The sequence below is a fragment of the Ictidomys tridecemlineatus genome, chromosome 6 (genome assembly GCF_052094955.1).
Source record: "Ictidomys tridecemlineatus isolate mIctTri1 chromosome 6, mIctTri1.hap1, whole genome shotgun sequence".
Classification (NCBI taxonomy): domain Eukaryota; kingdom Metazoa; phylum Chordata; class Mammalia; order Rodentia; family Sciuridae; genus Ictidomys; species Ictidomys tridecemlineatus.
The window spans coordinates 139,347,792-139,373,293 of NC_135482.1; the positions used below are offsets into that span (position 1 = coordinate 139,347,792).

Genomic DNA, 25,502 nt, shown 5'->3' on the forward strand with positions numbered 1-25,502 from the left:
AAAGCAGGTTATGCACTGAGGTTTTTCAGAATGTTCAGCTAATTATAGGAGCTATTGTTTCTCTTGCCACCATGCACTAAACCCTGAAAATGACACTGCTACACAGTCAAAAAGAAAGTGTCCATCTTGCAATATGTTTATCCCAGAGTGAATTTAAATTGGATTTTCATTCAAGATTCAATCTGCTCTTTGCATTTTTAATAACTTCATTCGTATACAGTACAACTTACCAATTTAAACATTCAACTAGTGATTTTTATTCATAGAGTTGTTCAATACTCACCAATATGTAATTTTAGATTATCCTATCACTCCTCCACCAAATCCATAACCATTAGTAGTCGCTCCTCATTCTTCCTTACTCTAGCCCCTGACCATCACTGATAGGTTTCTTCTCTCTATAAATGTGCCTTATCTAGATTTGTCCTATGAATTAAATCTTACAATATGTGTCATTTGTGACTCGTTTACATCATTCAGCCTGATTATTTTGAGGTTCATCCACATGTAGTATAGATCAGTATTTCATTTATTTTTATGACTGAATACTATTCCATTTTATGATTATGCCACATTTTGTTTACCCATTCCTAAATTATTGATCATTTGGGTTGTTTTCCACTTATACCTTTTCATTTGTCTTGAATATGTAGCTTGGGGTCTAATGTTAGATTATATGATAACTCTAAGTTTAACATTTTGAAGAATTGCCAAATTGTTTCTCAAAATAAACTACCTCACTTTATATTATTCCCAGGAATGTCTCAGGCCCCAATGTATTTTTGAATAATATTCTATAAAATTTTTTGAGATTAAATGTCAAAAAATAACATTGTGAGTTTTATTTTGTTTTTTGAACGCAATCATGCAAATTAATGCAATACAGCATTATATATTGTGGTGGTAAGAAAGAAAACTAGAGAAAAATATCAGTGAAAATGTGACATCAAGATATGAATTGGTGATAATTTTAATTCAGATAGTTGATAAATATTTTGAAAACTAAACATATGAGATTAAAAACTCATGAAATGATATTCATAAAAATGAATCATTGGCGGTAGACATATGTGAATTGTGCATGAACCAAAAACCACATGTAAGCCATTAGGCACAAAAAGTCTGCTATGAGGAACTCCCAGTGTCAATCCTGCTGGTTTGAGAATGCCCAATTCATGTGACTTCCTACCTAGCTCCTTCTAAGTCTAAGTTCAGCACAGCATCTGAGATGGGGTGACCTGCTGGAGCCTCACAGCCTTTTAGAGATGGATGGGGCTTGCCAAGATGCCAATCAGTCTGTTTGCTGTAAGACCCCTGCCATACTAAGAAGCAAGTGCTGAACCAAGACTACCAAGACTCCTCCCACTGAGACCTTATCCCTGCCTTTGATGTACTTCTCCTTAAACAAAGAACAGGAGCCATTTTTTAGTTTTTTTTTTTTTTTTTTTTTTTTTTTTTTTTTTTTTTAGTTTCAGCTTCTACCAGAACTGGAAGATTTATCAGGCACTTTGCTTCTTTTATACCTAATTTCTAGCTCTGGCTCTAATTTTACTAATTATTTTAGACTTCCTGTTTCTCAGGTGGCTCACACCACCTGAGCAGAAAACTGTGAAGATAAGTGCATGGAGTACTCTGTATACCTGGCACATGTTAAGGGCATCTGAGTGGCAGGCCACTCCCCTTGTGCTAGGCACTGGAAAGGCAGTCTGCTTACCCTGTAGGCACAACCCTGAGCTTGAGGTCATGTGTTTCAGTCCCTCTGCTTGCTCAGCCTGCTCCTAGATTTTCACTGCAAGGACAGTTAGCAGAAACTGCATTGGTGGCTGACTGAAATCTGCGTAGCTACTGCCTGAGTAAACTGCGCAATAAAATCGGACCTGCTTCCTGCTTGGTATCCAGAGGTCTTGATTAGCGATTCTACAGCCACACTCTCCTCTACCCTGTTCTGTGGACTTCCTCGCTGGAAGAGATAGAGCCCAGGCAGGAAACCACCCAGTCAAGGTGGTGGCCACCTGACAATAAATCATTTGGTAAAGATAATTTTGAGTTGACTCTAGTCCCTTTATTAAACAATGGAGGAAATGCTTTTTCCTCTGGAATCAGGGAAATCATAACAAAATACTTTAAATCTGTAATGATGTAAAAATAATATTAGCAATGAAGTGCAGGGCATTGGGGAGAAATAGTATAGGGTTTATTTTCTTTCTTTTTATTTATATGTTCTAATTAGTTATGCATGACAGTAGAACACATTTTGACACATCATACATAAATGGAGCATAACTGCTCATTTTTTCTGATTGTACATGAAGTAGAATAATACCAGTTGTGTAATTATACATGCATATAGGGTAATAATGTTTCACGTATTCTACTATCTGTCTTTCTCCCATACTCCCTACCCTCACTTCACTCCCCCTCTGTCTAATCCAAAGTACCTCTGTACTTCCTTAGCTCTCCCACAACCCCATTGGGAATTAACTACCACTTTGCAGAGAAAACATTCTTTCTTTTTTTTTTCTTTAATTTACTTATTTCTCTTAACATGATATTCTCCAGCTCCATCCATTTACCGGCAAATGCCATAAATTCATTCTTCTTTAAGGCTGAGTAATATTTCAATTTGTACATACACAGTATTTTCTTTATCCATTAATCTGTTGAAGGGCAGGTTAAGTTGATTCTATAGTTTAACTATTGTGAGTTGAGCTGCTATAAACATTGATGTGGCTGTGTCACTATAGTATGCTGATTTTAAGACCTTTGAGTATTAACTACAAAGTGTGATAACTGGGTCAAAATGGTGGTTCCATTCCATGTTTTCTGAAGAATCACCATACTGCTTTCCATAGTGGTTGCATCAATTTGTTGTCCCACCAGCAATATATGAGAGTACCTTTTCCCCACATCCTCGCCAACATTTATTGTTGCTTGTATTCTTGATAATTGCCATTCTGAATGAAATGAGATAAAATCCAAGAGCAGTTTGACTTGTACTTCAGTATAGGATTTTAAAAAACGATGCATTTTAAATTCTCCTGCCAAAGATAACAGATGCCAAACATGGGTAGATGTACAAGAGGATGGCTACCCAGGATTCTGAATACAGAGGCCAATTCAGCCACAGCCTGTTCCAAACAGTGACATAATCTTGGATTGTCCTGCCTGCTGACCAAAGTGTGCTATGATTGCCAGAACACTAGGTGTTCAAAAACTGAACAGATACTGATCCAATACTTGGGCAAAGATGATATTGTAATGTTACAAAGAAAAAAAGAAAGAAAAAAAAAAGATGCAGGACCCAGGAAAAGTAAAAAAAAAAAAAAAAAAAAAAAAACATTAGGAAGGTAAAATACAAGAATGATGCCAAAAGCAGACAGAACAGGTCCAAATGTGCCAAAGTTAACAGGAGTGACAATCACAGTAAGGAGAAAACATTTCATAATTTTCAGGCTTCAGCCACTACTTGTGAAATAGCCTGAGTGACACTGAAGTGTCAATACTGCATGTACGTGCCATACATGGAAAGAATCTTCCCTGGGTCCACTCCAACATGACATTCTATATTGACATTTACAAAAGCAGTCTTTTATTTTTTATGAAAGTGAACATTATGAACTTCTATTTACTTGTTGATAGATACTTAGAAAATCCACAATTTAATTTTCTCCTATTAAAATTCTTTAAAATTAAATTGTTCTTTAATTATAAGTAATGATTCTTACAGAAGGTGTGTTGGTTTGGTTTCAGAATACTTTTGCTTCAGTAAATTAAAAATTATTTCTTGAAAAGATTCAGAAAATATTAATAACGGGTTATATTAAATGTTGGTTGAACTTTAAGTGGTGATCAAATCAAAAGCACCGACTTTATTAAAAAATACCCAAACACATTCTTATCTCCCTCCAAAGAGTCTCAGATAAATAATTATTCTAAGAATATTAATATGAAAATAACTGACTGCATCTGTTTAAATTTTGTTGACCCTGGTCTATGCATCACTTTACCTTAGCTTTGTTGGAAGTACTTTGTTTTTAAAGGAATAAAGAGATCCACATCACGATTCCTTGTTCTCCAACGTTGTACATGCTTACTCTTGTTGTTCTTCTGTCTGTATCATTACACATCACTCTCACATTTTATCATTAACTCTTCTCCCATCCTTCATGAATACACACAGAGAATGCCACTTCTTTTATTTCTGTATAATTCTATTGGACTCTTTTTTTTTCCTACAGCAACATCCTAACAAATAACCTTCTTTGTGTTTAAATTTAATACCAACAACAACTACTAATAGTAGCCATCATTTTTAGCATTGAAAAAACCCTAGACATCTATCAAAAAACAAATACATTTTCACAAAACCCTTACTTTAAGAAAATGGAAAAGATCAGAGTAACCAGTTATTTTGAAACAATCATATAGACCTCATAAGATGTAAGGAGATCATTTGAATTCAAATCAAATTCACGTTAGGGCTACTCACTGCTTCCTAATATCATTCTGATTCATTCAAAGCAACTAACTTCACAGACTTAAAGCGAATAAAAATGTATAATTTCAGGCCTTCCGTCTCTAAAGGTCTGTCAATGGGTATGAATGGAAGCCAGCAGACCAGGTGACTAAATGTTTACAGTAATGAACTTATGAAGTTACAAATCAAGAGGGATTAACCACAGCCCAATCCCCTTATCTTCTCTTTTATGGCTAATCCTCCACCATGGGTACCACCTGTAGGTGATTAGAAAATTACAGGCTTGAATTTGACCTCCTTTCCCCACTCTCTTCTTACCTGTTGGTTGCAGATGAACTGATATGACCCTCCTGTTCCAAGTGGGAGCATTATTACTGCTGCAGAAAGCCCAGAGCAGGGGCTTTTAATGCATAGTCCAAAGATTATCACCTCTTACTCAGCTCTCAGGGCAGTATAGGTAATAACCCTATTCTAGAACATGTTTTTAGAAAGAATTTCACATTTCTAAGGGCCCCTAAATTTTCTTAACTCAATCCATACATACACCTGTTCTAATTCAAGCCATATATTAAAAAAAAGATTAACCTTATCATTCATAGCAAAAGTCTCTCATGATTGATTAATTTTTTTCTCACCTTCTATTTTTTGAAACAATGCTGAAACATGAACTATTTAAAGGTTGATATCATAATGAAGGAAGCTGGGGGACACTAAATAATGCAGTAGTGTACCCCAGTGACTGTTAGTGATTTGTTGGAATTTTATGAAAAAAAAAAAACAGTATAATTTGGTTTATTTTCTAATGCTCTTTATGGTTGAAAAGGTAGTTTACAAAGAGAGAGAAACAACCAAAACTAAAGCAATACAAACAAAACCCTCTTGATTCCTTGATTTTTAGGTGAGTTGAAATCACCAAAGACAGATGAGGGATAGGATCTCAAAAACAACACTAATATTACATTCTCCTCAGGTATAGAAGGTGAGAGCCATGCTCACCTAACACATATGTCAACAGTGAAGCAATTCTGATTTTTTATCCCTACAGCAGTTCAGAGACAATGATATATGAAAATGTATTGACTTGAAAGAAGAAATTAATTAAAAATGAGAAATTCATAAACGTGGAGGTTGAAGAATTCTCCAGGGTCACTGCCTTCACGCAAAGTAAACTTTCTTTGGGTTCTCTGAGTGATACTCCCTCTTTGCCAACTTAGTGTGACTGAAATGAATGTCTCAGCCAGCTTTGTTTTTGAATTTTTTTCACTACCTGTTCAGGTAATCAGTCAGAAAACAATGTGAACGCCTTTGCTTCTGTCAATTAAATTAGGTCAAAAGTGTAACAGCAGCTAAAAAAAAAAAAAAAAAAAAAAAAAAGAGATCAGACAGTTAAGCAAAAGCCCAAGACACTAGAGCACCTTATGGTATGAGCAAACAATTCACTGCACAATTTCTGGAGAGAGTAAGCTCACAAACTGTTAAATACTGTTTTCCTTTGGGTAAAATTTTAATTAAAAAAGCAGCATGGATGCAGATTTCAGATCGTCACTATTCAAATAGCTGAGAAAGCTGTTAGAATTTTAAAACCTTATAGTATATCATTTAAAAATATTTTTTGCATGTATTTAAAAATGATTTGATCAAAGCTTGTAAGAACACTGTGGAAAAATAGAAATCCAGGATAAGGTTGATCCTGCTGTGATAGTGTGGGATGCTGTTAAAGGTTTGCTCCCATAGGTTTTGGTAAGTTTGGTCATTTCCTGAGAAATTTATAATGATAATTAAGTAATTTTAAAATTGGTTTGAATGTCATTTCTTTGTAAAGTACTGATTTAATGAAAAAGATGAATGATAAGGAATCAAATAGTCTCAAAGAGATCTTAGACATGAACTAAATAAACAACTGATACTGAGGAAAAAATACAAAAGCAACAAAACCAAAAAATTAACTAATTGAAATTATTATCTTATTGTAAAGATTATAATCTACGGCCTTATTTATAAAACTGAGAGAAATTGTCTCATGTTGAATGACAGAGAAATGTCTAAGAAATTTTTTAAAATAAAAAGCACCATAAATACCTACAATTGTTCTTCTACAATTCCACATTGTTTTATATTGTTCATTTAAAAATAATATTTATAGAAATAAACCATACAATAGTCAATAAATATTGGCCTTATTTTTCTGTTTCAAAAAGTTTCATTATTATGCCCAGAGCAATATTTATCATTTCAAAAAATGTAGTACATAAGCGTTGTATTTATTATATGTATTCTAGAGCTTTCCTTGTTATTCCTTTGATATTGTTGCTAACAAAAGCATTTTCCACAATGGAAAGTGTAGGTAGTCAAAAATTTATTTATATGAATTATACACATACATAAACTAGGCATACAGATTTATGTTTTGTGTGACCCTTTTAACTCTCTGTACTTGCTGTTAAGTTGTATATTTTTCCATGGGAGCGCGTAACTCATGAGAAAATGACTAACATTGAAAACTCAGTTAAGTCTCAAAAACAGGCATTAGTTCTCAGACATGACTCTCCTTTTGGGAAATCAAAGTTTTTATTGCTGGATAAATTAATGTTTCAAATGTATGAATACAGATGCTGTTTGCAAATTTGTCACAATCTGTCTCCCGACAGAAGAATTTATACTGTATACAGTAATAGAAAACAGAAAACTGCATATTTCACTAAATTGCAGCTGTGTGTAGATTTATGTGATTACTTTTTGTCAGTGAAACATGTAGTGAAACACCCATGTATTTCACTGGAGTATTGTAAATGGATACCATATATTTATTTTTAAACTTATTCTACATTTATTTCACAAAATATATAATGCCCTCATTGCATTAAAAAGTACCATATTAAATCTATTCAGAGTAATTTCAATGCTTCAAAAGCCAGTTTATATTTAAAATACTGAACAGAATTTTTAACATTCAGTTTTACTAGAGTAACACATGTGATTTTCTATCCAAGTATTTTTTTAGACCTTGAAACTATATCAATACCTTGAATTATAATTACGTACAATAAGTTTTGGACTTGATTATGATTGGTAACTACACATGAACATTGCATTCCTAAATAAAATCATTATATATTAGGCAAATTTCCTAATTATTTATGCCATTGTGTGTACATCATTCTGCATATGAAAAACTCACAATGTTTAATCATGGGTTCTTACTGTACGGAAAAATATTATACATTATGTCTCTTGGTGCTGCATAATTAATAGTATTTTTTAGCTTATTTTAAACTGAAAACAAGAATAGCCTTTTTCCAAAGGAGCTTTTCCACCTCTAATTTCCCATAATATTAACCTAAGATGAAATTAATATCACCTGAATGCTAACCCCACAATGCCATACTATCCAAGTCATGAGTCAGGAAGCATTGCAGTTGAACATCCAATAACAAAGTCATTTCCAGTGTCAAAAAAAGAAAGAAAGAAAAAGGATAGAATTTTTACATTAAATCAAATTGAAACCAAGCTTTCAAAAAAATTAATTATTAATCTGTAGTTTGAGAAGAAACTTTCTTGGAAAGCTAGGAGAATAAATTGGATCATAAATATTTCTTACTCCAGTATCTAACAGAATAAATTAAAAATAGTAGTAAAGGGGAAAAAAAAAACATGAGTACCATCTATATGAGGAATGGTGCAACTTTATGGTATAAAACTTCAAAGGCCACAGCAAAAGAAATAAAAGTGGTTTTTTTTTGTTTGTTTGTTTTTGTTTTTTTGTTTTTTTTAAGAGATAAGGCTCATTTCTCAACCTAAACTTGATTCTCAAGGATACAGACTAGAGAGGGAAAAGAAAAAATTGTGACAGATTCCAATGTCCTTAATTTGGAAAGAAGTAAATCATCAAGGATTCTCATCTTGAGAAGAGAAAGGTCAAATGGGAGAAGAGAATGGTAAAATAAGAGTTGTGACCAACCTAATTTTATATTCATTGATGGAAGCATAGGATACAGAGAATCAAAATTAAAAGAAAGAAATTAAAACAACAATTCACAATGCTAACACCCTCTTATCGAAATAAGATACAAGCCACACCAATATAGTTAATCATACTGGAAAAATTAACATGATATCAGAAAAGAAAGAAAACCTTAACAACTCAAAATGAAGCTTTCCTCAGTCTTTTTTTTTTTTTTTTTAAGTGGTTTAGATTAAAGGTCTCATAGATGTAAGGGCCAAGTAAATTCTAATAAATGTATCTTCTAGGGTTAATCACAAACAAGATGAAAAGTATGACATGACAATTCTATGTATACACCAAAGAAAAGGTAGCCAGAACAAGATGAAGGAAGGGCACTAAGAGGAGGGAGAGAAGAAGGAGAGAGAGGGGAAAAGCGGCATGCAGAGTAACATCAGCAAGATGCCAAAACAAACAGCTCTGAAGTCTTTGATCCATGGCAAACACTGACTCAGAAATAATTCACTGGCAAATGCCCTTTGTGATAAATGCAGAAAAAAAAATTAAAAGACTGAATTTGTATCTCAGTTACTTTTTTTTTTTTTTTTCCTTTTTAATAGCTTAAGGATAGCCTTCCTTTGAGATTTGGGTTTCTTCTTCTTTTTTTTTTTTTACAGATATTACATTAACAATTTGATATAATATTTTGTTTCCTGGCATTGCTTATATCTTATTTTCATGAGTATACTTGGAATTAAAAATGTGAAACCAGGGTCATCATGGCTAGTAGGGAGATCTGGGACATATTTGCACCAGAAACTCTACCCCTGGCCAGGGTCATAAGATTGGGAAGAAAATCTCTAGTTCTCAACTTCTCTTAGTTCTGAGGAAAAATTGGTCAGTATGATTAGCATCTTAAGTTTTCTGTGGGAGATTCTCAGAAAACTTACTTTTGTTCTGCTGGTCTTCAAGCACTGAGATGAATAACACAATCCATCCACTTGGGGGTCAGGGAAACAAAGACAATAGCTTAGCTTTGCCTGGAAGTCATTATAGCTTTTTCTTCCAATTTACCAGAGGAAGTGGAGAAAAAATTCCAGTTTGCAACTTCTTCCCGTGGTGGGAAAGAGTTAGTCCTTATAGTCAAAGCCTCAATTTTTGGGGGAGCTGCCCAAAGAATTTGCTTTCATCTTGCCTGCCTTCGGGGACCAACAAAATCTGGCATAATCTTGCTGTCTGAAGGCTGGTGAGAATAGAGAAGATTTGGATAGGCAATTCAAATAGCTCTTCCTCTGGCTGTGGGACAGAAGAGGCTGGACACTCAAGAATTAGCAGGAAGCAGGTTTATAGGCTGCAGCCAGGTTCATAAGGGGGGGCTTTTGCCACAGTCCTTCAATCTCTCTGAATCCCGAGTTTAGAAAGTTTCAGAACTTCATACTCAGTGTGTAGAGGAGCGGAGGCTCACAATCTGCAGAAGTCCACACAAAAGCAGGTTTCTCCAGAAGAGTGGAACCCAGCCCTGGAAACACAATCAAGGACACTCTGTAAATCAGTGCCCAGGACGTGGAGAGTTCTTCCCACATTCCCTCCTGCTTACTAGCTCTGCAGGACCTGACTATTGTCTATTAAAATGCAAATGCTTCTGTGAAGACCTTGGGTTATTTTCTGATTGAGCTCTAGGGCTCCAAGCATAAGCATACTCTAAGTCTGAAAATTATTTTGCAATTTTTTTGTTTTTCTCAGAATCTGAGGACAATTTTTGTGAGGGTTTCTGGAGAAACTTAAGATTTTCTATGGAGAAAGGGTGCCACTATTACACCTAGCTGATCACGAATAAATTTGGGGGAAAAAAATGGTCTAATTTTTATTTTCTCCTTCAGTAAAGAAAGGTGATCCACCTTTTCTGGACCCACTCAAGAAACATGTTTCACTTTAATTTGTTCTAGTACACAGTTTGGACTTGGAGAACCCTAGGTACCTGCGGATAAGAAGAAATAAAGAAATCCGGATTGGGTCAGTAAAAAACATTTGAAAGATCCCAAGGATTTCTGGATATACTCACTGGTTGAAGACTTTTCCTGTATGAGTACAGTCTAGATGACTGGGGGAGAAGCCTGGTTTGTCCATTGCACAAATAAAACAAATTAAAAAATGATGATGAAATAGGTGAATATCTTCCAAACAAAGAAACAAGGTAAAACTCCCAAAACTGGCCCTAATGAAATATAAATATATAATTTACTTTAGAAACAATTCAGGGGCTCAAGCGGTAGTGCGCTCGCCTGGCATGCATGGGGCGCTGAGTTCAATCCTCAGTACCACATAAAAATAAAATAAAGATGTTGTGTTCACCAAAAACTGAAAAATAAATATTAAAAATTTCTCTCTCTCTCTTAAAAAAAATTCAAAATAATCTTCATAAAAATGCTGAAGTCAAGAGAAAAAGTCATAAACACAGTAAGAATTTCAACAAAAATAGGAAAATAATTAAATCCAAACCAATTCAAGCTTAAAAGAAATAATAACTGAGCTGAAAAACTCACAAGAGAAATTAAACTACAGACTAGATGAAGCAGAAGAATATATCAGCAAATTTGAAGGCAGGAGAATGGAAATTATTCAGTTAGAGGAAAATAGGGTGGGGTGAGGAGAACAAGAGTTTATGGAATTCCATAAAATTGACCAATATATACATTATGGGATTCTAATTAAAAGAAACTAAAGAACAAGGAACCCAGAACTGATTGAATGTGATAGACATCATTATCCAAAGTACATGTATGAAGGAATGAATGAAAGTTAAAAAACAAAATTATCACAAATTGAAAAAACAGCCTCTATCTCAGAGCAAAGCCTGTCCAAGGAAGGGACATGACCTTTGTCCTTGGAAAGACCCACAGAATGCTCCTAGGCACATTCCCACCCTGCTAAGTTGTTTATCTACAAATAACAGGAGAGATCTGCTGCGCCAGGTGTCCCTGACTCGGTCAGGCTAGGTGGGGACCCATATCAGCCACCAATCAGCATGAGACAGGGAAATACCTGGGATGCCAGATGACCCTCCCCAGTAGTTTATGGTTTTGGGAAACCACATAGTTCAGCAGGAACACCCCTCTTGGCTTAAACCAATCAGTTCAAATGAATACCCCTTTTGTACTGACCAATCACCCCTACTCAACTTGTTCCCCCAGTGAATGTGCTAATCATGTTTTAGAGTTGTTATTTGATTTTCCCACGGTGTGTGATGATTTGCTAAGAGATGCTATGTTGTATGTGGGGGTCCCTGCCTTCTCCAAGAATGTATAAAACTGCTGCAAACCCTGGGTTTGGGGCCTCTCAGCGTCACCAATTGCTGTGTGTGCACACGCACGGAGGACCAAGCTATCTCACAATAAACACCTCTTTGCTGCTTACATCGATTTTGGGTCTCTGGTGGTCTTTTGGGTGTCCCGAATTCGAGCATAACAAAATAAATATAAATAAAACATGCACTTGATTTATAAATAGATGTAAATTGTAGTACTAATAACAAAAAGTAGAAAGGGGAGAAATCAAGGTATGAAGTTTTCTATTAGTCAACTTAAGTGTTATCATTTAAAAATGGTCTGTTACAACTGCTTATTTTATGTAAAACATATTCAAAAAGAAAAGAGCTATATATGCCAGTTGGGTTTTTTTAAAACTGTGAAAATACTGGAAAAAACAATTTAGAGGAGAAAATATTTATTTTGGCCCATAGTTTCAGTCCATGGTTGTCTGGTTCTCTTGCTTTGGGCCTGAGGCAAGGCAGAATAGTATGGCAGAAGGACAAGGAGGAAAACTGATCCTTTGATCCTTCATGGAAGCTGAGAAGCAGAAAGAGAGAGACAAAGGAGACAAAGACACCAAAGAGAGAGAGAGAGAGAGAGAGAGAGAGAGAGAGAGAGAGAGAGAGAGAGAGAGAGAGAGAGAGAGAGAGAGAGAGAGAGAAAGGAAGAAGCCAATATATAGTCCCAAGGTCATGGCCCAAGAACCCACTTCAATGAGGTCCAAACTTCTAAAGATTTCACCACCTCCTAATAGTGCTTTCAACTGTGAATCCTTTGGTGGATCAATCCATTGATGAGGTTAGAGTCCTCATGATCAAGTCACTTCCAGAATGCCTCACCTCTGATGCACTTTTGCACTGGAGACCAAGCCTTCAACACATGAGCTTTTCAGAGGCATTTCAGATCTAAACTATAACACTGAAAGAAAAAAATCAACAAAACTAAGAATGTTTTTTTTTTTTTTTTTTTTTTTTGGAAAAGATAAGCAAAGCAGACACACCTTTGGCTGAAGTTATCAAGAAAAAAAAAGAGAGAAAAGACTCAAACAAAAAGTCAGAGAAGAGATGACAATGAGAATGTCACAGAAATAAAGACAAAGAGATGCCACAGGAAAAAAAAAGGATATAAAAAAACACAAACAATTGAATGCCAATGAACTATGTATCTTCAAGTAGATGGCTAAATTGACAGAGATTTGTAATATACAAAGACCAAACCATGAATAGAAAGTTGGAATAGATCTGTAACAGAATGGATTTTGAGTTAATAATTAAAAATCTCATAATGATGTAATATGCCCTGGCCCAGGTGGCCTCGCTGGTAAATTCTGACACACATTTTTAAAAGAATGAACACCAATCTTTCTCAAACTCTTCAATAAAATAGTAAGAAGTACTTCCAACAAATTTTATGAGGCTCAGCATTACCTTGATATCAAAGCCTCAAAGACACAAGAATAGAAAACTGTATTCCAATATCCCTCATGAATACTGATGCACAAATCCTCAACAAAATCCTATCAAATAAATTCAAAAGCATGTTAACCAATTGGAATTTATCCCTAGGAAGTAAAGATGGATCAGCATACAAAAATCATTTAATGTAAAACACCACATTAACAGAATAAAGAAGAGAAATTGCACTATTATCTCAATAAAAGCAAAAAAAAAATTTGACAAAATTCAACACCCACCGCTTCATGACATAAATTCTCAACAAATTTGGTATAATGAAGAAGCAGCTCAATATAGTAAAGCCTAATATGAAAAGACCACTGCTAACATCATACTTAATAGCAAAGTACTAAAAGTTTTTTTCTCCAAGAATAAAAACAAAGAAGAATGCAAAGCTCACCACTCTTATTCAGGATATTACTGAAAGTGCTAGCCAGAGAAACTAGGAAAAGAAATTAAAAACATTGAAAATCAGAAAGGAAGGAATAGAATTATTTTCTGGGAGAATGATTTTAAATAATACTCTCTAAATTCTTCATTTAAAAAGGTATTAGAACTAATATATGAATTTAATGAAATTGCAGAGTATAAAAGCAACTTGTAAAAATTTCAGAGCATTTGTATAATCTGACAACAAACTATTTCAAATGAAAATAATTCAATTTTCCTTAGCACCAACCAATAAAATATTTAGAAATAAACTTAATGAAGGAAGTGAAAGTCTTTACATTGGAAACCAAAAATCATTGATAAAAGAAGCAAAAGCAAACAGAAAGATATACCTTCCTCATGGTTTTAAAAATGTGATTTTGTCAAAATATCTATAAAATTCAAAGAAATCTTTAAAGTCAATTCAATCTATCAAAATCTTAATGACTTTTTATTTACGGAAAGAAGAAAAAAATTTAAATGCATATGCAATGAAAAAAGAACTTGAATAGTCAGTTTTGAGAAAGAAGAACAAAGCTTCTGGCACCATACCTTTTAATTTCAAAATATATTTTAAAGATACAGTAATGAAAATAGTATAGTACTGATATATAAAGAAGTATAGGCCAATGCAATAGAATAAATATCTTAGAAGTAAATTTATACATTTATGATAAATTAATCTTTGTTAGGGTGTCAGGAATACACAATTGAAAGGAGGGTGTTTTTTACATCAATTATGTTGAAAAAAACTAAATATCAACATACAAAAGAATGATATCGCATCCTTATCTTTTTTTTTTTTAATTTAGTAGGGGGAGAGTACTGGTACTCAACCACTAAGCCACATCCTCAGCCCAATTTTGTATCTTATTTAGAGACAGAGTCTCACTGAGTGGCTTAGCACCTTGCTTCTGCTGAGGCTGTCATTGAACTTGAGATCTTCCTGCCTCAGTTTCCTGAGCCACTGGGATTACAGTTGTGCACCAATGCATCCAGCAGCATCCTTATCTTATGCCACTTATAAATATCAACACAATGGATTAAATATTTACATGTAAGGCTTAAATTTGTGAAATTCGTAGAAGAAAACTTAAGGGAAATTTTTTATAATTTGGTTTTGGCAATAATTTAATGGATATAATACCAAAAGTATAGGCAGAAAAAGCTAAAATAGGCAGATAGAGCTATATGGAAGCTAACAGCTTCTTCACAAACAAGGAAATGAAAAACGAAAATACAATCTATAGAATGGAAGGAAATATTTGAAAAACACTCATCTGAGGAGATGGTCAATAAACAAAATTTATAACACTCTTCAACTCAATAACAACAACAAAAACCACTAATAACCCAATTTTAAAAATGGGCTATAGAGTAACAATTTCTCCAAAAAAAAGACTTATAAATTATGTTTCAGAAAAATATATTCAACAAACTTATTAAAGCACAGTAGGGAGGACTTTATTTAGAACAATCCCAATTGGTATAAGGAGCACTACAATGAAATTTTGTTGGTGGTGGAGGGGGATTGGGATAAATTTAGGACACTGAGGCAAGTAACGATCTATAGCCAAAAATGGGATGAGGGTCTATGGGTAGAAAATCACTAAGAAGAATCATCAGGGATAAGTGGATTACTGGCTAAACTGACCTAATAGGATTTTTACTAAAGATAGGACTCAGTGATCAGATGTCACCTGAGGGATGGCAGAAGACAAGGAGCCTGATTGGCTATTGAGGGCACTAGATACTAAAGATGGGGTTTTCTCTTTTTTTCAAACTAAGCGGGGTTCTTTGTGAAAACAAGACTTTTACAAGAAAGTACAGAGATGGACCTCTGAGAAAGTTTAGGACAATTACTAATGTTGGTTCTAGCAAAAATCCTTTGTCATTGATCACCAGCTAGATGAAAAGATGTTCAGCTTCAGTAATCAACAGAGAGATACAAGTCAGTACCACAGTATCGCCTCACTCCTGTCAGGATGGCTACTCTGCCAAAGTCAGAAAAGACAGGAAGTGTTACTGAATATGTGTAGAAATTTAAAGGCTGTGTCTTGTTTGGAATGGGAAATAATACAGCTGCTATGGGAAAGGGTACGGAGGCATTTTCAAAAATTAAAAATATAAATACCATACAAAACAGCAATCCCACTTATAGGCATATATCCAGTAGAATCAGAATCTTTAAGAGGTATTAACACTTTTGTGTTCATCAAGCTACTGATAATAGCCAAGATATGGAACCAACATAAGTGTCTTGTCCATGGATGAACAAATAAAGCAAATGTGGTATATGCATATAATGGAAGTTATTCAGCTTTAGATAGGAAGGAAACTCGGCTCCAAGGAAAAACAGGGATGAACCTTTAGGAAGTTATGCTGAGTGAAATGAGCCAGTCAGAGGAGAAAAACACATCAAGATGCCATATATATATGAACTATCTAAAATAGTCAAGTTCTTATTTGACTGAAATGGTGGTTGCCAGGACATAAAGGGAGGTGACATTGCACCCAAAGTTTGAGTTAAGCAAATGAGTAAGCTTAGATACCTGCTATCAAACATTGTACCTACATTTAAACTATTGTACACTTATAATTTTATTTAGACAATAGATCTCATGTTAAGTATTCTTACCACAAAAAATAAAATTAAATTATAAAAAGAAAACCTGACCTCACTACATACCAAGGGAGCAGAGTAGATAATATAGAGAATGAGAAGAGTGAGTTTCACTCCCATGTGGCTGAAATATCTCAGTCCTATTCAGGTTTTTCCTACATCTTTCCTACATTCATTCAGTGTACACTACATGATCACTTACTGGTATTAGAAAGTAGAAAGATAATAGTAAGATTACATGGTCTAATGGAGGAACAGAATAACAATAATTATTAATTAGGAAGCACTTATTGGAGACAGGCGTTAGCTAAATATTTTACACAGATGATCTTATTTAATTCTCACCATCACCTTTTAAGGTAAATACAGCAAGTCCCCTTTTACAAATGAGGGAAAGCTCCACTGAGCACTTAGTTCCTTTCAAAGCACAGTGTAGAACTGGGAGTCAACCTTAGCGAGCCTCACCAGCCTCCACAGTTTGAATTCATTACCATCACCTCATAGAAGCTGTGTGAAGAGTGCACTCATTTTTCCTTAAGCATGTTAATCTCATTCTGTCATCACAGTGCAAACTCAGTCTCTGGAGATTCAGGCACTTGGACTTCCTAACTGAATTCTTACCTCAGGGGATGCAAAATTAAAACAGCATTCAATAAGTCAAGCATGGAGTTCCTGTTCCTGTAGTTTCAGGTATTTGAGAGGATGAGGTGAAATATCCCTTGTGCTCAAGAGTTTGGGGCCAGCATGGCCAACATAGCAATACATCAACTAAAAAGAAAGGTGGGGTGTGGGGTAGGGAGACAGAGAGAGGATGAAATAATTTAAAAGGCTAACTTAGTAGAGAAGAAATGCAGAGCAGGGGAAAGTCTAAAAGTATTTGTTATTTATTTACAGACTGCAGGGAGAGATATGCTTGGGCCATTGAGGAAATGAGAAGGTACTGAATAACTAGATTGAGAAACAGGACACAAAGCCTTCTCAACAATCTGGGGTATTCAACCCAACAAGTCCCAACAAGTACATGACTTGGATAAACAGCAGGTCTTGACTTATTTAGGCAGCTGGCATGATTCCTCAGTGCCTCAGCAGGTGACACTCACACAGGTATCTTCTCTGGGAGAGGATCTGATCTGGTTGGTTGTCACGTTTAATCTGGAGCATCCATGTTGGGAGTCACAGTGAATAGACATCATCATTCCACAGGCAGAGCTTGCCAATAATCCGGTGCAAAGAGATGGCCTCTGACTAAGTCACCAATGTCTGGGCTAGCAGAAGAGTCAATGAATTCCCAGGACACAGCACAAGGGAAGGAACTAGGTGTGCCTAACTCGGTATTCCTCAGTGAAATATTGGGAACAGGGCACTCATGCAGATGTTCTGGGTATGTGTATCTTTGAAGCCAAACATAAATGATAAATGCTGCTAGAAGTGAAGAAGGAAGAGGAAGAATGGGAAATGTAGGGGAAGGGGAGACGGAATGGAAGAATATGTAGTATTCAAAATATAGAAATTAACAGCTTTTTGAAGAAATTATGACCAAAGTGGGAAGAAAATCCCTGATGAGAGTGTTTTCTAAGGATGGAAATAATAAGATAATCCATTACATAGAGCTCAATAAATATGAAAAGATGAAATTAAAGGAAAGATCACAAAGCAAAATAAAAGCATATGGATATCAACATAACAAAAAATATATATGTATAGGTATATATGTGTGTTTATATATTAATATATACTACATACTAGAAAAAGCATGTGGAGCTAATTTAAATTCCTGACATAAATGATTTGAGATAATAGTAGTAAATATTCAAGAATATTTTTGAAAAATTAGAGTAATTGGGAAGACTATATAGATATAAGGAACACATAAAGAAAACACAATTGATAAAATTGGGAAAAGTAAACAGAAATAGAATTTATTAAAAAACTTTACTGAGTGAAAACATAACTACAATGTAAAGTAATAGAATTAATAGTGTGAAAGTGCAATAATTCTGACACATGAGATGGGAGAAATTCAACACACAGATTTCAATGCATTTTGAATCCTTATTATACTAAGTTTTGAAAAAATGTATTCAATCTAGAAAGGAAAAACAATAAAAAAGAAAAGAAAAAAAAAAGAAAACTTGAGAATAAAGAAAATTCCTTTCCAAGTGAGAATTGTGTTTTCAAGACACATCATGAATGGTGAAACCCTGTTAATAGATAATGAAATAATAAGTAACAAAAAGGGAGATTGGTGGGTAGGAAGAAATACATGCAGGAATCTATAATTGCCTTCTTTCCTAGCAGAAATCAAGTAATGGAGACTAAAGTTAAATGAAGCAGTTAAAAAATCCTTCTCAAAATTCTTAATTTTTATTTAACAGTATATTTTTGTATCCATAAAGGAAAATTTAAAGAAACATCATTTCTTAAATACCAAAACATATATATGTACTATATATTAATGTATAATTTAATAATATAACGTGTGTGTGTGTGTGTGTGTGTGTGTGTGTGTGTGTATGTATGTGTATTTTAATTTTGGGGAATTCCTTCAACTCAACCTTTTATATTTTCAACATTTAGTGAAATTAAAGAAATGCTTCATGTAGATTGTTGTACTCAGCATTTTGCTGCTGTGACCAAAAGACCTGACAAGAACAATTTTAGAGGAGAAAGAGTTTATTTTGGGACTCCTGGTTTCAGAAGACTTAGTCCATAGACAGAAGGTGTCATTCCGGGGCTCCAGATGAGGTTGAACATCATGGCGAAAGAGTGTAGTGGAGGAAAGTGGCTTGAGACATTACAGCAGGAAGCAGAGAAAGAGAGATCTTCTCAATAAAAACAAAATATTATGCCCAAAGGCATGCCCCCATTGGCATACTTCCTCCAGCTACACTTCACCTGTCTTCATTTACCACTTGGTTAATCCCTATTAACTCACTGATTGTGTTAATGCCTTCATAATCCAATCAATTCTCCTCTAAACTTTCTTGCATCATCTCATACCTAACATTCTAACCATAATATGGATATTTCATTAAAATATAGTGAATGAAAATTTTATTCTCTCTTTCTTCTTAAGTTTTTTTGCGTGTTATCATGCTGATTCATCTCGTTCAGTGATTTTTAAGTTTGTTCGAATGAGGACCTCTTTCTACCCTTAAAAATTGAGAACTTCAAAGAACTTTAATTTACATGGGATATAGTTATTGACATTGTATTATATGAGAAATTAAACCAGAGGGTTTTAGAAATATATTTTAATGTGTGTATATATATATATATATATACACACACACACACACACACACATATATAATCTATTTAGTCTACATGAAATTTTAAACCCATTATATGATATATTATAGTTTAAGAAAGGTATTTACATTTCACAAGATGACAAATATTGGTGAGAATGGCTTTGTTTTACATTTTTACAATTCTCTGTAATGTCGGACTTAATAGAAACAGCCTCTGCATTCAATCCACTGCAATCTACATCTGCAAAGAGAATAATTGCTAAAACTTAATGAGAGAGAGAATTTCTTGAAACCTAGGTGCAATGTAAAATTACTTAGTGAACATTTAATAATACATAGTATTAAAATTCACTGATCCATCTTGCACTTTGAATAGCCCATTAGCTATGCATTATTTTATAACACCATGTATTCACTGATCAGTTGGAAAAATATTAGTTTCACAGAGTTATAAAGGTCTTACAAAGTATTGATATCTTTCTATACAATGTAAAATATATTGCATTGATTTTCCTATCTTCATATAAAAGATACCTCTAAGAACCAAGATATTTTCAGCTTCACAGGAGCAGATACACATTTTTTTCAAAGAAAATATTTTCTCCTCTTTTATTATTTTTTTATGTCAGGGGGGCAACAAATTTCTCACTTATCATTTGTGAGAAAATTCCTGCTAGATACCCAAATAAATAACTACTGGTTTTCAGTCAATTATATGCTAGATTAAATATATCACTTCATGAAAAATGTGGCTAAGTTACACATGACTCAAAACAGCACACAAAAATTTTGTTCAAGATAACCAGAATATTTGGCAGGTAGGGGAAATGTTTTAAGTATATATCATAGATGTCATTTAGAATACTATAAGGAAGTATACACAATAGTAGAGATTTAATAACATAATTTTTAAACCTCCTTAATGACATTCTTAAGTTTGGCTGTCTGTCGCTGTTTGTTTTGACTACTAATGCTTTGTGATAAAGAATGTAGTAATTTAAAATACTATTGACATTCACTTAATTTTGCTAAGGAAACAGGATTTCTATTGACCCCCTACTTAAGCATCATCAGTGCAGTGTCCATATAAAGAAACAGGAATTACTGTCTCAGTATTATAACAATAATAATCTTGACCTTGCATGCTCCTTCACAAGATTCCAGGGATACTTAGGGCATTCCAAACCAGACTATAAGAACTACTGATCTATTTTACTGATCCATTAATCAACCTATTATGTGTTAAATTTGTAATAGTTATTTCTTGTTAGTGGGATCTGAGATGTCCTTTTTTTTTTTTTTCATTTGTACTTTCTTATACAGCTCTAGTTGAAAATATTGTGCAACATTTTAATACAATAACAATGTCACATTCTTAAAAACAAACAAAATGATAAATTCATTGTATAAAATCATAAAAGTAAATAATAAAGGCAAAATTATAATAGGAAATTTGAGGCTTCAGGGAATTATTATTATAAAAAATAAAGACTTAATACTACTATAACAATAACACATAAGAGATATCAAACCAGAGAGAACCTAAAGGCTTCTCTTGTACATACCAGGAAGGTCCCTGATTTCTTAATGAGAAGGAATTGAAACTATCAGAATTTACCAAATATCACTTATCATTTGGTATACAGTAACTTGTATATACTTATGTTAATAGCATTTGGGTTCAATTATCTTGAGCAAAATTGTTCTAAATATCAACTTCTGGTACCCATAGTGAGATAACTCACATTAGGCATTTCACTTCTTCTCCTCCCTCATACAGGGACTTGCTCACATATACATACCCTACAGAATCATGTAAAAGCAAACTACTTGCTTGGATGTGAAACATAAATATCAACATTAGATTCCTTATTTTTGGCCTTGAAATATCATTACTTTATTGACTATAAATTAAATAGTAAAGGTACAGAAATCATTTTCTTGAAAACAATTATTAGAAGTGATTTCAAAATATCCCTAACATATAGAAACACACAACTTAACAACTTAGTAGACTGATTTTTTAATTATACCTGAACAAGCACATCTTATAGAGTACTTATAACCCTCTTGTTTTCTAGTGTCATCCTTTTAGTTACAAAGATTAAAATTTGAAGCCAACATTTTTCAACTGTGAAGTACTGGATCCAATTACTCACAGCAACTAAAAGCAGAGTTTATTTTAATAGGATTTGCACTAAAACAAGGCATATAAAAATCAGATGCATAGGCAAAGACTTTTTCATCTTTAATCATTAAGTTACCAGTACAAATTGAGCCCTGAAGTTATTTCAGTCCCAAAGGAGATCAGAGATTTAAAGAATTCAGGGGGATTATACATTCGTGTTTGAGTGAACATGCAAAGTGTTTTTGTGCTTGCTATCATTAAAAAAAAGTATTTTCAATACTTTATTTTGAAACCATATACCATAATTTTTTCCCTATAATGATGGTGTTTAATTCTTTGCAGGGTTGGCATTAAGGATTTGCAGAATGAATGTTTTATCGTTAACTCTCTCAAATATTACTTTAGACACATTCTAAGCAAAGTGTGTGTGATTTTTCCCCTCAAAATATCCTCTTCCTCAGACATTGCTGAGTCTCTAATTGTCCTATTGATCTTTAATTTTACAATGTTTTTTTCATGTTAAGGGGGAAAAAAGAATGGGAAAAAGCCTCCCATTAAACTGTAACATTTGAAGGTAGAGTTTAGTGTGTGATAATGCAGGAACCTTACTATCAATTCTTACAAATTTGCAAAGATTGGATGATAGATAAAGTTTGCTTTATACAATTTACAAATACAAATGCTTTTGTATCTTTTGATATATGATTAGCGATCCATTTCTTTTATTTTTCTGTTCAGGATGATGTGCATAAGTAGAACATTTTCCTGTAGGAGGCTTAATCAGCCAGATATATAGTTAACATAATAATTACTGTCATGTGTTGTTGGAGTCAAACAAATAAGTTCTTTCATCACAAATATTTATTAAATATTTATGAAATTTTTATGATTTATTAAATTTCTATGTGCCAGGTACTACTTGATACACAGGATATAAACAATTATGTTTATTAAAACAAATACATCTGAGGAAAGTTAGAACTAGCCACAAGGCAAGGACTATGAAGTTTAGGCTATTGGACAGAAGCTTACCTGCAATGCTGAAGGAGTGTGCTGACAAATGAAGCAAAGGGCCAACCTGTTCTAGCTAAAAATAACCATGTGCTGCACATTGTGGTAAGTGCATTAAAATTTTTTTTCTCATTTATTTTTATAGTTCAATATATGAGATAATGTATCAGTTATTGTGCTTTTCTGCAAGTAACAGAAAACACTAAGTCAAATTGGTTTAAATATTAAAGAAATTTAATATCTCACAATAATTGGAATTTCAGAGATAAGGCAGGCTTTGGGTACAGTTCTGACTGTGGCTTAGTCATGTCAACAGAAACTTGCAATTTTCTGCCCCTTTGCTCTGCTTAGTTAACCCTTCATTTTACATCAGTCTATTTGGTTCATAGTACAAAGGGTTCACCGATGGAAACTGGAAGCAAATGACTCTGTTTAATTTTGTTTACAAAGAAGAAAAATCAATCACACATTATTAGGCTTTTCTATGATGTTATTTGGTCTATTTAGGTGACCTTCTCACTCCTTGATAATTGGCAGGGCACAGAAAAATACCATTGACTGACTTAATCTAACCACAATCTGTACCAGAGATAGGCGTGATGTCATCTTCTCAGTTATTTCTGGAGTGGGTAGATCCTTGAACAGAATTAAGAATAAAGAAAGTGGGTAAAGCTATGGATGATGGCTAAACAAGAGTTTTTTCAATGAAGAAAGGTACTTTTATTGCTATATTCATTTTGTCATTAAGTAAGTTGGGTCATAGAATAGCGGAGTAACTTGCCCAGGGATAGAGAGTTAGGAGAAAGAAACTTGGGGCTTAAGTCTAAGGGGTCTTTCAGAATCTGTGCTCTGTGTCAACACCATTATTGCTAGATGACAGCCAGATGTTACAGCTATTCTTCAGATGACTCTACATGCCAAACCTGTAGTAGCTAGAACTAAGCAATCATAACTTCCCAGGACAGGAATAGAATTATCTTTGGTTGCAGAGGGCATCTGGTGTACTGTGATTGCAACAGAGTATCACACCAAAATCATCAATTCCGCATTAAGTTCTTGCTTTAAACTGTGGTGATTTCAAATCAACTACAAATCTCATATGGTAGAAAGGGCAAACAAATTATTTAGATTCACTTTGATAAGAGCATAATCCCATTCATAAGAGTGGATCTCTCATGAATTAAATACTTCACAAAGGCTCTACTTAACACTATCAGGGTATTAGGTTCCAATGTATGAATTTAGAGAAACACTAGAATTCATACTTCAAGTGTTCATTACTTTTTTAGATATTATATATCATTACAATACAGGCATAAATTTATACATAATATTTACTATTGTTTTGCATGTTTAAGGTATTTTGTTTATCCTACTTTTTCTGTCTTCACTTATCGTTACGCTTTTGATATTTGTCCATATTATTATATATGGCTCTTGTTCATTTATTTTGGCTATAGTATGGTCTTTGGTTTTATGAATATTTTATGATATATTTTCCTCATAATCAGCATCACTCCACATTCTTATTGTTACATTTTTTTTAAAAGTTGCCAAACTGAAGAACATGAAATTTTAACTCAAAGCTTCAACTTTCAATTCCTTAATTATTGGTGTGAGAAAACTTGTCATATATTTATTATTGTTTGGGTTTCCTTTCTTATTCTTTGTCTTTTTAAAATTTGCTTCTGATTTGAATATATATATATATATATGATTTTTAGAAATTTGATAGTAATATTTAGCAAATATTTTTACATAGTTTGCACTTATCTTTCATTTTGTAATGTTGCTCATTATATAGACCTTTTAAGTTTAATGTATTCAAATGTATTATTCATTGATTTATTCTTTGATGATTATTTATTTAGTTTCTACTATGTTCCATATACAGATCTGTTGAATTAGACAATCCTCCATGGCCTCTGAGCACCACTGCATGTTCTTAATGCATAGGCCAAGAATACAAATTCTGGGTTGATCTTTACTTAAGCCATTCCTCAGGGTTGTATTTGTAGCAAGCAACTTTAAAGGGCGAGATAATGTCTCCCTTTAGACTGAATGCAAGTTTGCTTTTCCACTCATTATAAAGGAAGCAAATTCCCTATATTCACTGTTTTTTAGCTTTCACACAAATTGTTGGCTGCCTCTACTCCTCCTGTTTGTGGGACCTATATCACATCTCCCTCATGGAACTTTTAGGTAAGGGAAACCTGTTATAAACAAATATGCTTATATTCTTGATGCTTCTTATGCTATGAATAATAAAAACTTTTGTCTCTGGCCCAGGACTCTTATGTCTTCTGCTATGAGTTTCATTTCTTCTCTTTTACTCTTTCTTCCTTCTTCCTTCCTTCCTTCCTTCCTTCCTTCCTTCCTTCCTTCCTTCCTTCCTTCCTTCCTTCCTTCCTTCCTTCTTTCTTTCTTTCTTTCTTTCTTTCTTTCTTTCTTTCTTTCTTTCTTTTTCTTTGATTAGCTTATAAGAAGCATAGGTTAAAAACCCTTACAGGTTTTGGTGTTTAGAATATACCATAGCATAGAACAGATAAAAGTCTATTATGCATGGAATTTTAGCATTCCAATATAAAGAAGGAGACAATAAATAACAAATGTAACAAGTAAATTTTGTAGTATGCAGAGAAATTAAGTGCAATGGAAAATATATATGATGAAGAAGATCAGAGATTTCAAATGTTGGTATGAAGAAATATCATTTCTGTATTTTGCTAATGAAATCAATATATTGAGACCAAAGTTTTAAATTTTATCAATTGCATTTTTGTTTATAATTCATTTTGAATAAATTTTGCACATGCCTCTGATTTAATTTATTTTTTTCCTGAGGAAAATTCATTTAATAAATTTATTTATGAAATTT

The 25,502-nt window shown here is 33.6% G+C and overlaps 1 long non-coding RNA gene across 1 annotated transcript in view; it reads right to left on the reverse strand.

Moving 5' to 3' along the window:
• The window catches only part of LOC144365042 (uncharacterized), a 69,690-nt gene extending 52,622 nt beyond the window's left edge, over positions 1 to 17,068 (reverse strand). Inside the window, exons 1-2 of the long non-coding RNA XR_013423328.1 lie at positions 16,853 to 17,068; positions 9,368 to 9,936 (exon numbers count right to left, since the gene is read on the reverse strand). This is a non-coding gene — a long non-coding RNA (uncharacterized LOC144365042). The remainder of the gene's footprint in view (positions 1 to 9,367; positions 9,937 to 16,852) is intronic.
• Positions 17,069 to 25,502: the final 8,434 nt, after the last annotated feature.